Source organism: Papio anubis, chromosome 13 (assembly GCF_008728515.1).
Source record: "Papio anubis isolate 15944 chromosome 13, Panubis1.0, whole genome shotgun sequence".
NCBI lineage: Eukaryota > Metazoa > Chordata > Mammalia > Primates > Cercopithecidae > Papio > Papio anubis.
In genome coordinates this window covers 9,474,211-9,491,468 of record NC_044988.1, presented here as the reverse complement: position 1 = coordinate 9,491,468, position 17,258 = coordinate 9,474,211, and the positions used below count along the sequence as shown (strand labels likewise).

The window sequence follows — 17,258 nt, the reverse complement described above, 5'->3', positions numbered from 1 at the left end:
CATTCCTCTGTTTCTGAGATAATCCCACTATAAGACATTAAACAGGCCGGGCACGGTGGCTCACGCCTGTAATCCTAGCACTTTAGGAGGCTGAGGCCAGCGGATTGCTTGAGGCCAGGAGTTTGAGACCAGCCTGGCCAATATGGCGAAATACCGCCTCTACTAAAAATATTTTTAAAAATTAGCTGGATATGGTGGTGCGCGCCTGTAATCCCAGCTACTCGGGAGGCTGAGATATGAGGACTGCTTGAACCCAGGAAGCAGAGGTTGCAGTGGGCCGAGATCATGCCACCGCACTACAGCCTTGGGAACAGAGCGAAACTCCGTCTAAACAAACACACAAAAAAGACATAAAATACACAAATGAGTGAGTAATTTCTCAACACTTGGGAACTTGTAAGTACAGCGTTACACTTTTATATCTCAGTACTGAAATCAGCCCTCTAGTTGGCCTGTGAACGTCCCATGCCTGCCAAGTGTGTCATCTGAGACAAGCATTTCCATTTGTTTGAGTAGGAATCTATCACTCTTATTTGGAAGAAAAGGTGCCAGTCAAACCCCAAAGAGTATTGCTAACTAATAATTGTGCTGCAGTTTAGAGTGTTTAAGGTGCTTTCCAATACCATGTTCTGAAATTTGATCTGACAACGCTTTGGGAGGCGGTTTATTACGATGAGGCTGCGCTGTCGCACTCGAGGAACCGGGTCAGTGACCTGCTGCAGGACACGGGGCTGGCGGGGAGGGGAGAGCGCCTGAACTCAGCCTCCAAGTCCTGCACTCGACTCTGCAGGAGTAAAAACTATTCTTGACGCTACCTCTCTCCCTTCTCCTGCAAACAAGCAACAAAATGCTGAAAAGGCATCTTAACTGAAACGGAAGTCAAATGAATTCGCGTGCGATCATGGGAATTTTTGGCTCCTAACCTTGCGAGTAGAGCTGGGTGACTTCCATTTCTGGTGGGGGAGTGGAAACAGGTTTCTGGGCTTGCAGAACCCACATCCCGTCCCCACACAACCTAGGCCAGGCCAGGTATTTGTAGGTGAGGCTCCGGGGCTCCAGCTAACCCGAGCTACCTGGGCTAGGCTTTGTGCGGGGAGGCAGCAAGCGAGGTGAGCGGGCGACGACGCCGGCCTCTACGCAGTGCGGTGGTGAAGACGTCTCTTCCAGGGAGTCACAGGAAGCAAATCCATCCTTTTAAAGGGCTCGCGTCCCGCGGTCCTGAACCGGCGCGCTGGAGCAGTAATGCGGCGTTCTCCAAGGTTCAGGGCTCACGGCCCAGCCCTGTGATCCAGCTTCCTCAGTCTTCGCGGTGTGCACTACTCAGGACCACTTGCGGCTTACGTCCCAGGACAAAGGGGGCTTGTCCTTTCTTCAACGTCCTACTGCGCAAAAACGAAGTCCTTTTGAGGCTGCCTGCCTTCCGGGAGAAGCTGCGCCCCCTCAGGCGCCTGGGCTCCGCGCGCCTGCCACCGCCCATTCACCTCGCGCACCTGGCATTCCGGGTCTCGGGCCCCGCCCTGCCGCCAGCCAGGTGAGAAGGACAGGGCCCCGCCCCCGCCGGCCCCGCCCCGCCCCACTGCGCCTGCGCAGTCGGCCGTCGGCGCCAGGCGCCGGGGCGGCGCGGCCGTCGCAGTTCGGCGGGCGCAGTGCGCGTGCGCCCTGGCTGCTGGGGGGCGGGCGGCGTCCGCGGCGAGGGAGCGGGGGCGGGGAGGCGCCGTCTGGCTCGGGCTGGGGCCGGCGGGAGCGCGAACGAGCGACGGCGGAACCCGTGGGCCTGTGGACTGCAGCCTCGGCGGCCAGCAGGTGAGGCTCGCGTAGGGCGGGCGTGGGTCGTGAGAGGGTGCGGGCCGCCGGCAGGCCAGGGGTGCGGCGGCCTGCCCGGGGGCGCAGGTGAGCGCGGCCCGCGCGGGGCCCGGCGGAGCATTGTCCAGCGGGCGGCGCCCGCACAGCGCCCCCTGCCGGCCGGGCCACGGCGGGGACCCGGGCGGGGCGGGCCTGGGCCTCCGGGCGGGCGCGCGCTCCTTTGTTCGCCGGCCCCCACTCCTCAGTCCCCCCATCTCCGCCGCCCCCCGCCAACATGGCCGCCACCCTCCCGTCCCCAGTTCCCCGGCCGCCGCCGGCCCCTTAGCGCGCGCTTTGTTTGGAGCCGGGCGGGGAGGCCCGCGGGCAGGGGGCGGCGGCGCTGCGCAGTCGGGCGCGGGGAGGGGGCGCTGCGCCAGAATGCGGGCGGGGAGGGGGAGCGTTGCATAATCCCGGGCCGGCGACGGGGGCGGGGCGGGGGGAGGGGCGGGACCCCGGCGCGGCGGGTCGGGTCACCCCGGGGACGCGGGCCTGCCCTCGGGCCACCCCTCCCAGGCCCGGGGGATGGCCGCGGACCTTGCAAGTTGCGGGCTCCGCGGATCCGCGGGTTTCCGCGGCGCCGGAACGCCCACCGGCCAGTCCTCGCGCCCGCGCAGCCCCTTTCCTGATGCGCCCGTCTCCTCGCCGCCCTCCGTGGGGGCGCGGCGAACGGGTTGCGTGCTCTGGAGAGAGACAAGCACTTTCCTCTCCATCGTGAGTGACCTTGGATGTATTCGTCAAGGAATGTGTTGAAATGAATTGTGCGATGCGGGAACTGCGCAGCGCCTCGGGTTTGGCTTTCTCGAGCATCTTATCGCATTGATTGTGCGTTCTCGATTTTACAGAGGTTCGTTTTGAGTAATGGCTTCAGTAATGTCATCGCATACGCATTTCGAAGTTTGTTTATGCATTTGTTTTTACATTTATTGTCTTTTTATTTATAATTTTTGAATCAGATTTTGTGTTTTGGAGAGATTTTCCGTGCGTGGTGGAAGTGTTTTTACTCTTGGTAAATATGGATTGACTATTTTATCACGTTCATCGCAAAACGATACCAGGAACATTTAAATGTCTTAAAGGATTTCACGCTACATGACGTGTGCCAAAGACTACTTACGCACCAAAACGCGAATACCTGTCTTAACTTTTTTTCTATTGGAATTTTCTGGAAGGAATTCTGTGCAATCCGAAAGGATTGATGGAGGGTACGGTAATTGCTTTCTACATCGCTTTTGTTAAACAGTGAAAATTAAGCTTGGAGATTTATATCTGGACATACTGAGTTTTTAAACACTCTTTTGAAGTGAAATTTTGGAAAGGGCAGGTAAAATGAGTATTCTTCCAACCTCCTTACTCCCCCCATCAGCTTTAGTTAAAAGGCAAACACCAAAATATTGTAGTAGCTGGTAATTTGCAGAACGTTCGTTATCAGATTTGATAATTATGTATTAAGGTACAGTATGTGTGTGCTAGTAGATCGTAGATTCTTACGAAAAATAGAATTTCTTTATAATCTTTTGAGTAGCGAAATGGTTACTTTTACAATGGTTATGAATTGGGTTAAGGCAAAAGGGCCAGTATATGTCTTCAGTCATCTTTTTATGCCTGAAATCCAGGGAACAGTGAAAATGGATGTTCCCTGGAACAGCCATTGCGATGCCATATGTTGATCATTGGTGTCCTAAAGTGTATCTCAGATAATTGTGTGTCTCTCTTGTGAACTGAGGGATCACAATATTGATGTGGCTGATGTGTGCCCCTCTGCATTTTGTGGGTAGTGTCTCAAATTTGGCTATCATATTGATGAGAGTTATTAATTTGGTTTTTATTTAGATGGTTTTCACTTCCGAGTGACTTACCTGATTGCACTTAGTTATAACGTTACTGGTTGCACTCCTTAATTGCTAGCATCTTTTTTCTAGTATGTTTGATATACATTCTTTTGGTTTATCCTTTAAAATATGTGCTGAGAAAGCATTTAAATGTCAATACTGTATTTACATTTGCTGGACGTTTAATTCAATATGTCTTCTTTCCCTTTCCATGAATGAAAAGAAACTGGAAGAAGAGAATCAACTATTTCGTGCAAGTATTTTGTTCAGTTTAGAAGATACTATGGTATTGTGAAAACAGTGTAGTCTGGAGTTTGACATGGAGTCACAGTGGCCTTCCAAGTCAGTACAATCTGGGTTGAAATTGACTCCTTACTGGTCCAAAGCCACATAACTGATTCATCATGCAGTCTTTTTTTAAAAAAAGTTTTTTTTTAAAGCTACTCGAATATGTCAGTTTTATTTTCTCTATACACACATTTATTTGTTACTGAAAATTGGAAAAATAGCACATTAAAGATCCTTTTATTGGAGTTCACATTTTTGGAAACCAGAAAATTCAATAATTATGCTCTTGCCAAACTACCCAGTGTTTTCTTTACATTCTTGCTCCACAAGTTGCTTTACTTAAATTCTTGATGTTGGACTTCATCTCACTGACTTCAGGCTTCTGACACACAAAGGACATTTAGGACCTACTGGCTTTTTGGGTCACATCAGAGAGGAGAGCTAATGTATGTTGAAGTTACTCAAATACATTCAAGCTACATGGATCTGTTATAAATTACTGGTATCGTGGCAGAAATGAAAATACTCCAAAAAAAATCACAGAACTTTTCATCAAAATTATTGGTATACAGGCTGTTCTAGCATAGAGTAGGTTTCTCAACCTAACGCATAAAATTATCAGCAAGAAAAAAAGTACAAGAATGACAGTTTATGGTTGAATTGGCTTGGTGTCATGATTCCCTGTTCTAGCATTCTCAGGCTATCTATGATACAGAAACTGCAGCTCATTTGAATGGTTCTCTTCTTGATTCATTCTGAATTCTCCCTTTGGCCCAGTGTCTACTAGTTGTTTTTCAAGCCAAGAACATCTGTTGAGGAACAGGTATCTCAATTTTACAATACTTACTTTCTGCATAGATAGCAGTGTTCTTACTTCTACTCCTAAGGCAAGCCATCTCTGATGTCCTGGAAGGTCGTTTCTCTCCTATCCAGTTTTTGGAATGAATCTCTGGTAGAAGGGAAGGGAATTAGGTACTAGGGTTGGAAGTCATGTTACTAAAGTTCTTTATTGACATCTCTGAGCAGAAGAAAGGCCCCTGAGTCGTCCTGGGAATTTTCTTCAGTGAGCATTTGTGAAGATTCTGGGGTCAAGGTTGGGTTAAACTTTTGTGGTGGGTCCATCCGAGGTCTAGTCAACAGCACTAAGCTCTTCCTGGATCTTTGGGACCCAGCGGAAAGTGATGCCAGTTCTCAAATTGCTACAAGGTAACCTGGAAAGAAATCTATGACCCAGAAAGCCTGAAAACCCAAACTCCAGCAAATAATGGTGAAAGAGCCAACACGCAAAGCCTTTTAAAACCTTCAATTCCTTAACTGTAAACTGGGATAAAACCTATGGTGTAAGTCTGTTCTGAGAATTACGTGAAATGGATTTATAGAGTTTTCAGTACAGTTCCTGAAATATAGCAGCTGACGCCAGTAGATGTTGATTTCCTTCTCCTTTCTGCTTTTGAACTTTGCTGTAGTTGTTAGCATTTTTTTTTAATGTGAAGTAAACAGTTGGCTTAGTTGTGCATCAGTATTCAGTCCAATTTAATCTTAAATTACACCTTTACTGGGAACCTATTCATGACCTTAAAATTGCCATAAACCCTTTATAGAACAAGTCATGTTTGGCTACATATATAAACACAGATGTATCCTTACAGACTTTATAGTCTGATAGAGGAGATACACATGCATATAATGAGGGAATTCTGTGCTGAAGGGTATCTGGGAAGAGAAGGTGATTCTACAGAATATCAGAATGGGAGAGGAAAGACATCTGGATGGACAGGAAAGCAGGAGCAGAGGCTAGGAGTTAAAGAGGCCATCGGGGATTGTAATCCCAGCCAGAAGTTAGCCCCTTCTTTTCTCTTCTCTTCTCTTTTTTTCTCTACTCTTCTCTAATCTTTTCTTTTTATTTTCCTCCCTTCCTCCCTTCCTCCCTTCCTGCCTGCCTGCCTGCCTGCCTGCCTGCCTGCCTGCCTGCCTGCCTTCCTTCCTTCCTTCCTTCCTTCCTTCCTTCCTTCCTTCCTTCCTTCCTTCCTTCCTTCCTTCCCTCCCTCCATCCCTACATCCCTCCCTCCTTCCCTCCCTCCCTCCCTCCCTCCTTCCCTCATCTTTCTTTTACTGTCTCCTTCCTACCTACCTACTATCTATCTTCTATCCTCTTTTGTGAGTGTGTTTACGTATAGCAGGGGCCGAGAACACCTACCTCATCGGGGTGAGCTTAAATGAAGTAAAATGATTCATAGGCTCCTGGTATACAGTAAATGCCCAGTTGATATTGATGATGATGTCACCACTGCCTACACCACCTGTAGTTTCTTTCCTGTGGCTGATCTGTCTAGGGGTGAATTTGGGGGCCACATTTTAAATTCTGCATGTAACATTAAGGTCTTTGATGTTGAATTTGTAGGTAGGGGGAAGCCGTTGAAAGGCAGGGACAGGATTGGACCTGTGTTTTAGAACAGTTTGAAAGGTGGGTTAGAGGAATTTGCCTGCGTAGGCTCTTTAATCCCCAGAGTCTAGTCTGTTAGAGAAGCTGGTGAAGTCATTTGAGGCATGGGGTATTGGTCTGAACTCGGAATATTTAATGTTATGTTAAATGTGCTTTTTTTTTTTCTTTTCCTGAAGGGAGGTGAGGAGGAAGGATTTATTCAATGTGAATATTATTTTATCCAAATGTTGAGAGAATAGATGAAAAGACTAGTAAGGCATCTTTATACCATTTGAGATGTTAGATTATAGTAGCATGTTAACAAAATAGACAGATTTTTTTAAAAAACTGGATTATATTTCTTTGTAGTTGTTTATGCTTGGGCCTGTCTTTAAATTATTTAACAAATCATATGTTTGAATTACTATTACTTAACCTGACACAGGCAATAAGGAGAGAAAAGAACTCTTTCGCATTTCTTTGCTGTTTTTTTTTGAGTATTAAATCTCGCTTCTGTCGGCCAGGCTGGAGTGCAGTGGCGCATCTCTCGCCTCACTGCAACCCTCCTCCTGGATTCAAGCTGCATTCTCCTACCTCAGCCTCTTAATAGCTGGGTTCATGTTGCCACCACGGCATTGACCCAGCTAATTTTTGTTTTTAGTAGAGATGGGGTTTCACCATGTTGGCCAGGATGGTCTCAATGTCTTGTCATCGGATCCCACCTCGCCTCCCTGTAAAGTGCTGGGATTACAGGTGCCGGGCCACCCTGGCCTGATTTTTTTTGGAGGTAGGGGTTTGAATTACTTTCTTTTTTCTTTCTCTCTTGAGCATCAGTAGACCCATGGGTTTTTATGCACGCAGTGTGTGTTTTTGTGTTTTTAGTTTTGAGAAAGAGTCTTGCTCTGTCACCCAGGCTGGAGTGCAGTGGTGGGACCTTGGCTTGCTACAACCTCCGCCTCCTGGGTTCAAGCTATTCTCCTGGCTCAGCCTCCTAAGCAGCTGGGATTACAGGCATGCACCACCATACCTGGCTAATTTTTTGTATTTTTAGTAAGACGGAGTTTTACCTTGTTGGTCCACCTGGTCTCAAACTCCTGATCTCAAGTAATCCTCCCACCTCAGCCTCCCAAAGTGCTGGGATTATAGGCGTGAGCCACCACATCTGGCTTTATCCAATGTGTTTTAATCAAATACTCACTGTTTTTCTGTAACTTGTCACAACTTGGACGTGTTGAGGTCCTTTCAACCTAATTCTCTTGGCTTTGACGTGACACGTAATCTCTGAAGCTTTTCTTGCTTTCTGACACGAGATGTCTGAGGTTCACTTTGTGCTTTTCCTGCCAAATACCTATCAGCCGTTTCTTGCAGCTTGTTTTATTGAGGAGTAGAATTTTTGTATCTAAAAATCTAAATTGTTATATGTTCTGACTGTTAGGATGCCCATGCTTTTATAGGACAGACATGGGAAACATACAGATTTTGATTTTTATATTGGTATTTCCAGTTCGAATTTAACATCACAGAGTTTTTACTATGAGCTTATCCTTTTTTTCTAACGTTGAAAATTTACGTTCTTAGCAGCATTAATATAATTGCATTATCTTATAGTAAGAATGTAGTAGTTTGAAAATAACACTAATAACAAGCAACTCTAGGTTTATGTTTGGTTATGGTTCTTTTTGTTCTTAAAATGTATCCGCATAAGCATGTTCAGTTGACATTCTGATTTGTAAGGCCATTTGAAAAGCTTTTCTCTGATTTTGTGTTTGATAATTAATTTGGTTTGTTTGCCTGAAATTCTTCAAGAGTTGCTTTAGTTTTTCATTTAATGTATTTTTTAACATGTAGAACATTTATGTGAACATTTATGTAGTTAAAAAATCCGATCTGTGCTAAAAAGTTATGTTCACAGCTTCGTTTTAATTCTGTCCCTCCACGAATTTCTCTCCTGCCCCAGTTGTTTCTGCTTTATTCTTCTGATACTTCATTTTTGCAAATGTAAGCATATGTGTATATTTTTATTTCCCTTTCTTTCACAATAGGCAGCGTTCTATGCACACTGCTCTGCTTTCTCTTAATATATTCCGGAGATCGCTTTATAGAAGTGCATTCTTTTGTGCTTGCAACTCATCTCCTGTTGAACATTTGGGTTGTTTATGTTCTCTTGGCTGTTATAAATATTGCAGCAATGAATAACCTTGTGGGTATAATGTTTTGTATTTGTGCAAATACAGCTTTAAGATAGATTGTGGGGTGAAAGGTAAACACATTTGTAATTTTGTTAGTGGCAAAACAGTTACATTTTCTTTTTAAAACTTTTTTTTTGTAGAGATGAGGTCTCACAGTGTTGCCCAGGATGATCTTGAACTCCTGACCCCAAGCAGTCCTTTCACCTGGGCTTCCCAAAATCTTGGGATTACAGGCGTCAAGCACCAATACAGGCTTAAAAAAATAACATTTTCAGGCTGGGTGTGGTGGCTCATGCCTGTAATCCCAGCACTTTGAGAGGCTGAGGTGGGTGGATCATGAGGTCAGGGGTTCAAAAACAGCCTGACCAACATGGTGATACCCCATCTCTACTAAAAATACAAAAATTAGCCGGGCGTGGTGGCGCGTGCCTGTAATCCCAGCTACTCGGGAGGCTGAGGCAAGAGAATCGCTTGAACCTGGGAGGCAGAGACTGCAGTGAGCTGAGATTGCACCACTGCACTCCAGCCTGGGCAACAGAGGGAGACTCCATCTCAAAAACAACAACAACAACAAAAACCCGTCTCTACTAAGAATACAAAAATTAGCCAGGCATGGTGGCACGCGCCTGTAATCCCAGCTACTCCTAATGAGAATCACTTGAACCTAGGGAGGCGGAGCTTGCAGTGAGCCGAGATCACGCTGTTGTACTCCAGCCTGGGTGACAGAGTGAGACTCCATCTCAAAAAAAAAAAAATTACATTTTAAAAGGCAGATCTTACCATGTCAGCCTTTTACTTAAAACTCTAAATGGTGGCCGGGCAGGCATGGTGGTTCACACCTGTAATGCCAGCACTTTGGAAGGCTGAGGTGGGTGGATTACCTGAAGCCAGAAGTTTGAGACCAGCCTGGCCAACATGGTGAAACCCCATCTCTACTAAAAATACAAAAATTAGCCAGGCGTGGTAGTGCACGCCTATAATCCCAGCTACTCAGGAGGCTGAGGCAGGAGAATTGCTTGAACCTGGGAGGTGGAGGCTGCAGTGAGCTGAGATCATGCCCCTGCACTCCAGACTGGGCAACAGAGTGAGACTCCGTCTCCGAAAACAAAACAAAACAAAAAACAAACTCCGAATGGCTTTCCAGTGCCTTAAGGACAAAAGTTTATAAAGTAGCCTCAAGGGTACACATATATTTGGTGTACATATAGTTTTACATCCCTTAACAATGGGATTCAGAGAACCTCATTGTGTACCTCATAGAGCGTACTTACAGAGACCTATATGGGACAACCTACTGGCACCTAGGCTATGTAGTATGGCTTAATGCTCCTAGGCTACAAACCTGTACATTATGTGACTGAACTGAATAGTGTAGACTGTTGGAACACAGTGGTAAGTATTTATATATCCAAACATATCTAAGCACAGAGAAAGTACAGTACAGACATGCTATAAAAGATAAATGGCATGCCTGTGTAGGGCACTTAGCATGAATGGAGTGGCAGGACTGGAAGTTGCACTGGGTTGAGTCTGTGAGTGAGTGGTGAGTGAATGTGAAGGCCTAGGATATTACTGTACACTACCGTAGACTGTATGTAAACACTACAGTTAGTCTACACTAAATTTATAAAAACAGTTTCCTCAGTAATTAACCCTAGCTTACTGTAAGTTTTTAACTTAATAAGCTTTTTAACTTTATTTTTTTTAACTTTTTGTCTTTTTAAATAGCACTTAGCTTAAAACAGCCTCATGATATGGATCCACTGGTTTATGTGGTCTGTTGTTGACAGAAACATCATTAGGTGGTGCATGACTAATTACTTTTGGGCCTCAGCCTCATCTTGTACTATTTTCCCCCTTGCTTTCTTTGCTCCAGCTGTATGGGGCCTCCTTCATTCTCCTGGAATCCCCTCCATCTTCTCCACCAGGAATCTTGGCACTCGTTCTTTTCTTCTGCCTGGAATGCCTTTCTTTGTTAACAGTTATTCCTGGTCTTTAGAGTTTGGCTCAAGCATCACTTTTTAATGAAATTTTCTGTGTGCGTGCTTGCAAATTTTCATAAGATAAAGAGATTGGAGTGTACTGATATTCATCACCCACTCCAACAAGCATCAGTTGCCTGAAGTTTTTTTTTTTTTCCAGACAGAGTCTTGCTCTGTTGCCCAGGCTGGAGTGCAGTGGTCGATCTCAGCTCACTGCAGCCTCCGCTTCCCAGGTTCTAGCGATTCTCCCTCCTCAGTCTCCCAAGTAGCTGGGACTACAGGTGTGTGCCACCGCACCTGGCTAATTTTTTTTTTTTTTTTGAGATGGAGTCTATCGCCCAGGCTGGAGTACAGTGGTGAGATCTCAGCTCACTGCAACCTCCATCTCCCGGTTAAAGCGATTCTCCTGCTTCAGCTTCCTGAGTAGCTGGGACTGCAGGCGCCTGCCACCACGCCCGGCTAATTTTTTGTATTTTTAGTAGAGACAGGATTTCACCGTGTTGGCCAGGCTGGTTTCCATCTCCTGACCTCAAGTGATCTGCCCTCCTCTGCCTCCCAAAGTGCTGAGATTACAAGTGTGAGCCACTGTGCCCGGCCTGAAGTTGTTTTTTTGAGACAAGGTCTCACTTCTATTGCCTAGGCTGTAGTGTAGTGGCACAGTTTTGGCTCATTGCAGCCTGGACCTCCCTGGGCTCAGGTGATCTTCCCATCTCAGCCTCCTGAATAGCTGAGACTACGGCATGTGCCACCATGCCTGGCTAGTTTATTTTGGTATTTTTAGTAGAGACAGGATTTTGCCTTGTTGCCCAGGCTGGTCTCGAGCTCCTGGACTCAAGCAGTCTACCTGCCTCAGCCTCCCAAAGTGCTGGGATTACAGGCATGAGCCACCGTGCCCGGCTGTCTGAAGTTCTTGAAGTTTTTTCTTGACCCTTCTGCAGTCAAGTTCTCTTGGTGCTTATCAGAATTACAGTGTTATATTAGTTTATGTGATTTAATTAATTTTAGTTTTCCCACAAAGGCTGAGTTTCATGAAAGCAGAACCGTTCCTGTTTTTGCCCGTAATTACTTTTCTGGTATCTAGCTCAATGTCTGAATTGTGAGGACTCAAACTACCCTGTGCAGTAGCTAGAATTAAATCATAAGGAAATTGAGGCTGTCCAGTTGGTTAAATGTCTTGTCTGCTGCACAGGTATTTGTCATACAGGGATTATTAAGTAACAGTTTGTTGACTTTTATTTATTTATTTTGAGAGGGAGTTTCGCTCTTGTTGCCCAGGCTGGAGTGCAGTAGCACATGTTGGCTCACTGCAACCTCCGCCTCCTGGGATCAAGTGATTCTCCTGCCTCAGCGTCTTGAGTAGCTGGGACTACAGGCATGTACCACCACACCTGGCTAATTTAGTATTTTTAGTAGAGATGGGGTTTCTCCATGTTGGTCAGGCTGGTCTCAAACTCCTGACCTCAGGTGATCCACCTGCCTCGGCCTCCCAAAGTGCTAGGATTACAGGCGTGAGCCACTGCACCTGGCCTTGTTGATTTGCAATTGTAATTTTTTTTTCAGGACCTCATAAGGTTTAGAAAAATGAAACCACTAGGATGGATAAAGAAAAACATATGGAATATGTCTGTGTATGTATTAAGGCATATGCTACAGTGACTTGAGTTCACACAGTGTAGAAGCTGGCTAAGCAGTTTCTATTAGGCTGTTGTCTTTGTGCTAGATGCTGGAGTTTGAAGTCCACAGGGCAGTCGTTTGAGAAAGAGAGATGGATATAAAGTGGGGAAGAAGATGACACAGGAGGCCAGAGGCAAGGTACATGGAAACCATGCTAGTTCTAGTTGCCTTTGTTCCTGGTTGTGTGGGTGGCCTGTAAGAGTTGGATCTTTGGCACATGTAGCCCAGGAGCAGAGAAGCTTAAGGAGAACCCAGAAGAAGGTGGAGTGGATGCAGCTGCGATTCTTGGCCAACCACTGCCTCACATGAATGGGGTGAGTCAGAAGATGAGCAGCAACAGTGTGTGCAGGCTGCAAGGTGGTTGCTTCATCTCCTGCACCCTTCACCTGCTGCACAAGAATCTGTGAGCCATGCAAGGAGACACAAAGGAAAGGAAATTCGGGGGAATATAATTCAGCTCAGCCAGTTTCAAACCAGACAAAGCAGAATGATGAACTCAGGCTTTTAAATTTTTAGCTCAGGTTGCATGTAAGGGACCTGAAGGTTTCTGTGACTGCTGTAAAAATGCAAATGTAATTCCCAATTTGTGGGTGAGATCATTGATTGGTAGGAATGGAATCCTGAAAATTGGATTGGAGGCATATGGTCAGATTCTGTTTAAGCTGGAAACCTTCAATCCTTAAATGCTGCTCTGCTACGTTTGCCAGAGAAACAGCGTTTCCAGCCCTTCCCAGAGGAACTTAATCTCTGTTTGCCTGAAAAACCTGTAATTGGCCTCCCTTTGGGTAGTTGTTCTGCATGGTACTGTCTTCCTGATAATCTGCCCTGTAATCCTCCTTTCTTGTGGATCTGTGACTGGACTGTAGTTGCAGCAGGCCCCAGAGAGTGAGGTGACCTGTGAGAAAGGTATGCTACACTGCAAAAGATTGTGTAGCTTTGCCACTATATAGTCAGGAGCCTGGAGGAGTATTTGTGGCATTGGAGCGTAGGAGTGTAGTGTAATAGAAGAAGGAACATAAAGTTGGGTCAGGCAGAATTTATTGATATGGGCTCACTAAATAGAGGTTCTGGATTCAGTGTTATAGTTCAAGGGGTTAGAAAGGGCTCTTAACGGTTGGGTTGATTGGCTAAGGCCCATCCCACAAGGCCTGATGCCTCAATTAGATTTTTTCCCACCTAACAAGGAACTCCACTGAACACTCACTCACCTTGTATGAGAGTCTATATTTGGCCTGGCATGGTGGCTAATACCTGTAATCCCAGCACTTTGGGAGGCCAAGGCAGGCGGATCACCTGAGGTCAGGAATTTGAGACCAGCCTGGCCAACATGGCGATACGCCATTTCTACTAAAAATACAGAAATTAACTGGATATCATGGCCCATGCCTTAATCCCAGCTACTTGGCAGGCTGAGGCAGGAGAATTGCTTGAGCCCAGGAGGTGGAGGTTGAAGTGAGCAAAGATCGCGCCACTGCACTCCAGCTGGGGTGACAGAGCGAGACTTCTGCTCAAAAAAAAAAAAAAGCCGGGTGTGGTGGCTTGTGTCTGTAGTTTCAGTTACTTGGGAGGCTGAGGTGGGAGGATCAGTTGAGCTGGGGAAGTTGCGGCTGCAGTGAGCCAGCCTGGGCAACAAAGCGAGACTAATAAAATATTAGTTCATAAGGAAAGGTTCACCTAAATGCAGTGAGCCAGCCTGGGCAACAGAGCGAGACTAATAAAATACTAATTCATAAGGAAAGGTTCACCTAAATGCATAGCCCTTAAATAAGTAATTTACATCGTTGGTGAAACTGTACTTTGCTAGGACTCTTTGGAGGATAGCTACACTAAAACCGAATTTAAAATGTTGACTCTGTTGATCCAGTAATTTCACTGCTAGGATTTTATTGTATAGATAAATTTGGACAGTATACAAATATGTATGTGTAAGGGTTTTCATTATATCGGTGTTTGTAATTGAGAAAAATTAGAAACAATTGTCTAATAATGGAGTTAAGATAGAGTAAACGACCATTATATGCGTACACTGGAATATTCTGCCACTGTTAAGAAGAGTTTGATAGGAAAAAAAATTCATACAACCATCCCTCCATATTAGGGAATTGGTTCCAGGACCCACTCCCCCCTCCCCTTGGCCCCCGTGGATACCAAAATCCATGGATGCTCAAGTTTCTTATATAAAATGGTGTAGTATTTGCATATAATCTATGCACATCTTTCTGTATACTTTAATCTCTGAATTACTCATAGTATGTAATACAGTGTAAATGCTACACAAATCATTATACTGTATTGTTTAGGGAATAACTATAAGGAAAAAAGTTTATGTGTTTGGTAGAGATGAAACCATTTTTTCCCCAGATTTTTAAAATCTGAGGTTAGTTGAATCCACAGATGTGGAATTCAAGGGATAAGAGGGCCAAGGGCCTACTTTATTACATGAAAAATGTACCATTTAATGAGAGACACAAGTTGTGGAACTGTATGTTCTCGCTTATGTTGAGATGTTATATGTTTTAAGCCTTTGCATAGAAATACATTGCTAGATTCCTATCTTTTCCTTTTATTGCATAATATTTTACATCTTTATGGGATACATATGAATACTTGTTACGTGCATAGAATGTATAATGATCAAGTCAGGGTACCTGGAGCATCCATCACCTTGAGTATTTATCTTTTTTTGTTTTTGAGACAGAGTCTCGCTCTGTTGCCCAGGTTGGAGTGCTGTGGTGCGATCTCGGCTTGCTGGAACCTCCTGCCTCCTGGGTTCAAGCAATTCTCCCGCCTCAGCCTCCTGAGTAAGCTGGGATTACAGGTGTGTGGCACCATGCTGGGCTAATTTTTGTATTTTTAATGGAGACAGGGTTTCACCATGTTGGCCAGGCTGGTCTGGATCCCCTGACCTCAGGTGATCCACCTGCCTCAGCCTCCCAAAGTGCTGGGATTGCAGGTGTGAACTACCATGCCTGGCTGAGTATATATCATTTCTGTGTGCTGGTAACATTTCAAGCCTTCTCTTTTAGCTACTTTGAAATATATGGTATATATTTGCTAACTATGGTGACCCTACTCTGCTATAGAACATTAGAACTTTCTAACTGCATGTTTGTACCCATTAACCAACCTCTCTTCCTCACCCCCCATCCCTTCCCAACCTCTGATACCTGTCATTGTTTTCTCTATTTCCATGAGGTTAACCTTTTTTTTTTTTTTTTTTTAGCTCCCATGTATTTGTGAGAATGTGATATTTGTCTTTCTGTGCCTGGCCTGGCTTATTTCACTTAACATAATGACCTCCAGCTTCATCCATGTTGCTGCAAACATGATTTCATCCTTCTTTCTGGCTGAATAGCATTCCGTTGTGTTTATATGCCACGTTTTCTTTATCTCTCTGGTCATCGATGGATACTTAGGTTGATTCCATATCTTTGCTTTTGTAAATAGTGCTGTGATAAACAGGTGAGTGTACGTATCCCTTTGATATACTGATTTATTTTCTTTTGGATAAATAGCCAATAGTGGGATTGCTGGATCATGTAGTAGTTCTATTTTTAGTGTTTTGAGAAATCTCTGTACTGTTTTTCGTAATAGGTTTACTAATTTCCATTCCCAGTGTGTAAGAATTCCCTTTTCTCCACATCCTTGCCAGCATCTGTTGTTTGTGTTTTAATAATAGTTATCCTAATTGATAAGGTGCTATCTCATTGTAGTTTTGATTTGCATTTACCTGATGATTACTGATGTGAGCATTTTTTCGTATATCATTTGGCCATGTGTATGTTTTTTGATGGCTTTTGCCCACTTTTTAGTGGGATTATTTGTTTTTTTTAATTGTTGATTATTTGAGCTCATTGCATATTATGGATTTTAGTCCTTTGTCATGAATAGTTTGCACACATCATTTCCCATTCAACAGGTTGTTTCTTCACTCTGTCATTTGTTTCCTTTGCTGTGCAGAAGCTTTTCAGCTTGTTCTGTTGGTTATTGAAAGAGATATATTAATACTTTGATTTTGCATTTGTCAGTTTCTCCTTAGCTCCGACACTTTGTGCTTTATACATTGTCATATGAGGGTATGTTCTTAGATGCATTGGTATTTAGAGCTGTATATCAACCAGGTCTTTTAAAATCGCTATTGGCTGGGTGTGATGGCTAATCCCTGTAATCCCAGCAGTTTGGGAGGCTTGAGGCGGGAAGATCACTTGAGTCTTGAGTTTGAGACCAGCCTGGGCAACATAGCAAGACCCCATCTCTAAAGAAAATTAAAAAAAAATTAGCTGTGTGTGGTGGCACACACCTGTAGTCCCAGCCGCTCGAGAAGGTGATGTAGGTGGATCACTTGAGCCTGGGAGATGAAGGATGCACTCAGGAGCCCTGATCTTACTACTGCACTTAGCCTGGGTGACAGAGTAAGACCCTGTCTCCAAAGCGGGGAAAAAGTAGAAAACCACTATTAAGTGTTCTTTTTAAGGGAGAAGTATTAGTAGAGGTAAAGTTATTTAGCTTGATATTAATGTTGCTGCAGAGTTTTCCTTTGGTTAGTATGTGCAGGGTATATCCTTTTTTACTCTTTAATTTCAGTCTTACTTATTTTCTGCCGCAGGTTGCTTAATGATGAGAGTATGTTCTGAGAAATGCATTGTTAGGTGAGCATTATAGCATGTACTTGCACAAAACTTAGATGGTATAGCCTTTGACACACTTAGGCTAAATGGTATAAACCTATTTGCTCCTAGGTTACAAACCTGTGTAGTATAGTATGTGACTGAACTGAATAGTGTAGACAGTTGGAACACAATGGTAAGTAATTATGTATATAAACACAAGGAAAGTACAGTGAAAACATGGTATAAAAGATACAGAAATGGTACAACTGTATAGACCACTTACCATGAATGGAGCTTGCAGGATTGGAAGTTGCTCTGAGTGAGTGAGTGGTGAAAGAAAACTAATACTCAAGATCATCTGTATCACTGTCTTCCAGCTCGGCCCCTTGTCACAGTGAAAGGTCTTCAGGTGCATTAACACG

At 44.6% G+C, this 17,258-nt stretch overlaps 1 protein-coding gene across 6 annotated transcripts in view; it reads left to right on the top strand.

Annotated features, from left to right (window-relative positions):
* The first annotated feature begins 260 nt into the window (after positions 1-260).
* The window catches only part of SPIN1 (spindlin 1), an 85,284-nt gene continuing 68,286 nt past the window's right edge, over positions 261-17,258 (top strand). Inside the window, exons 1-2 of one of the 6 annotated variants that reach the window (XM_017949959.3) lie at positions 2,455-2,686; positions 2,796-3,044. The gene's annotated coding sequence lies outside the window, so the exon portion shown is untranslated. The other 5 variants (XM_009189068.4, XM_003911886.3, XM_009189070.2 and 2 more) reach the window with 5 other exon arrangements.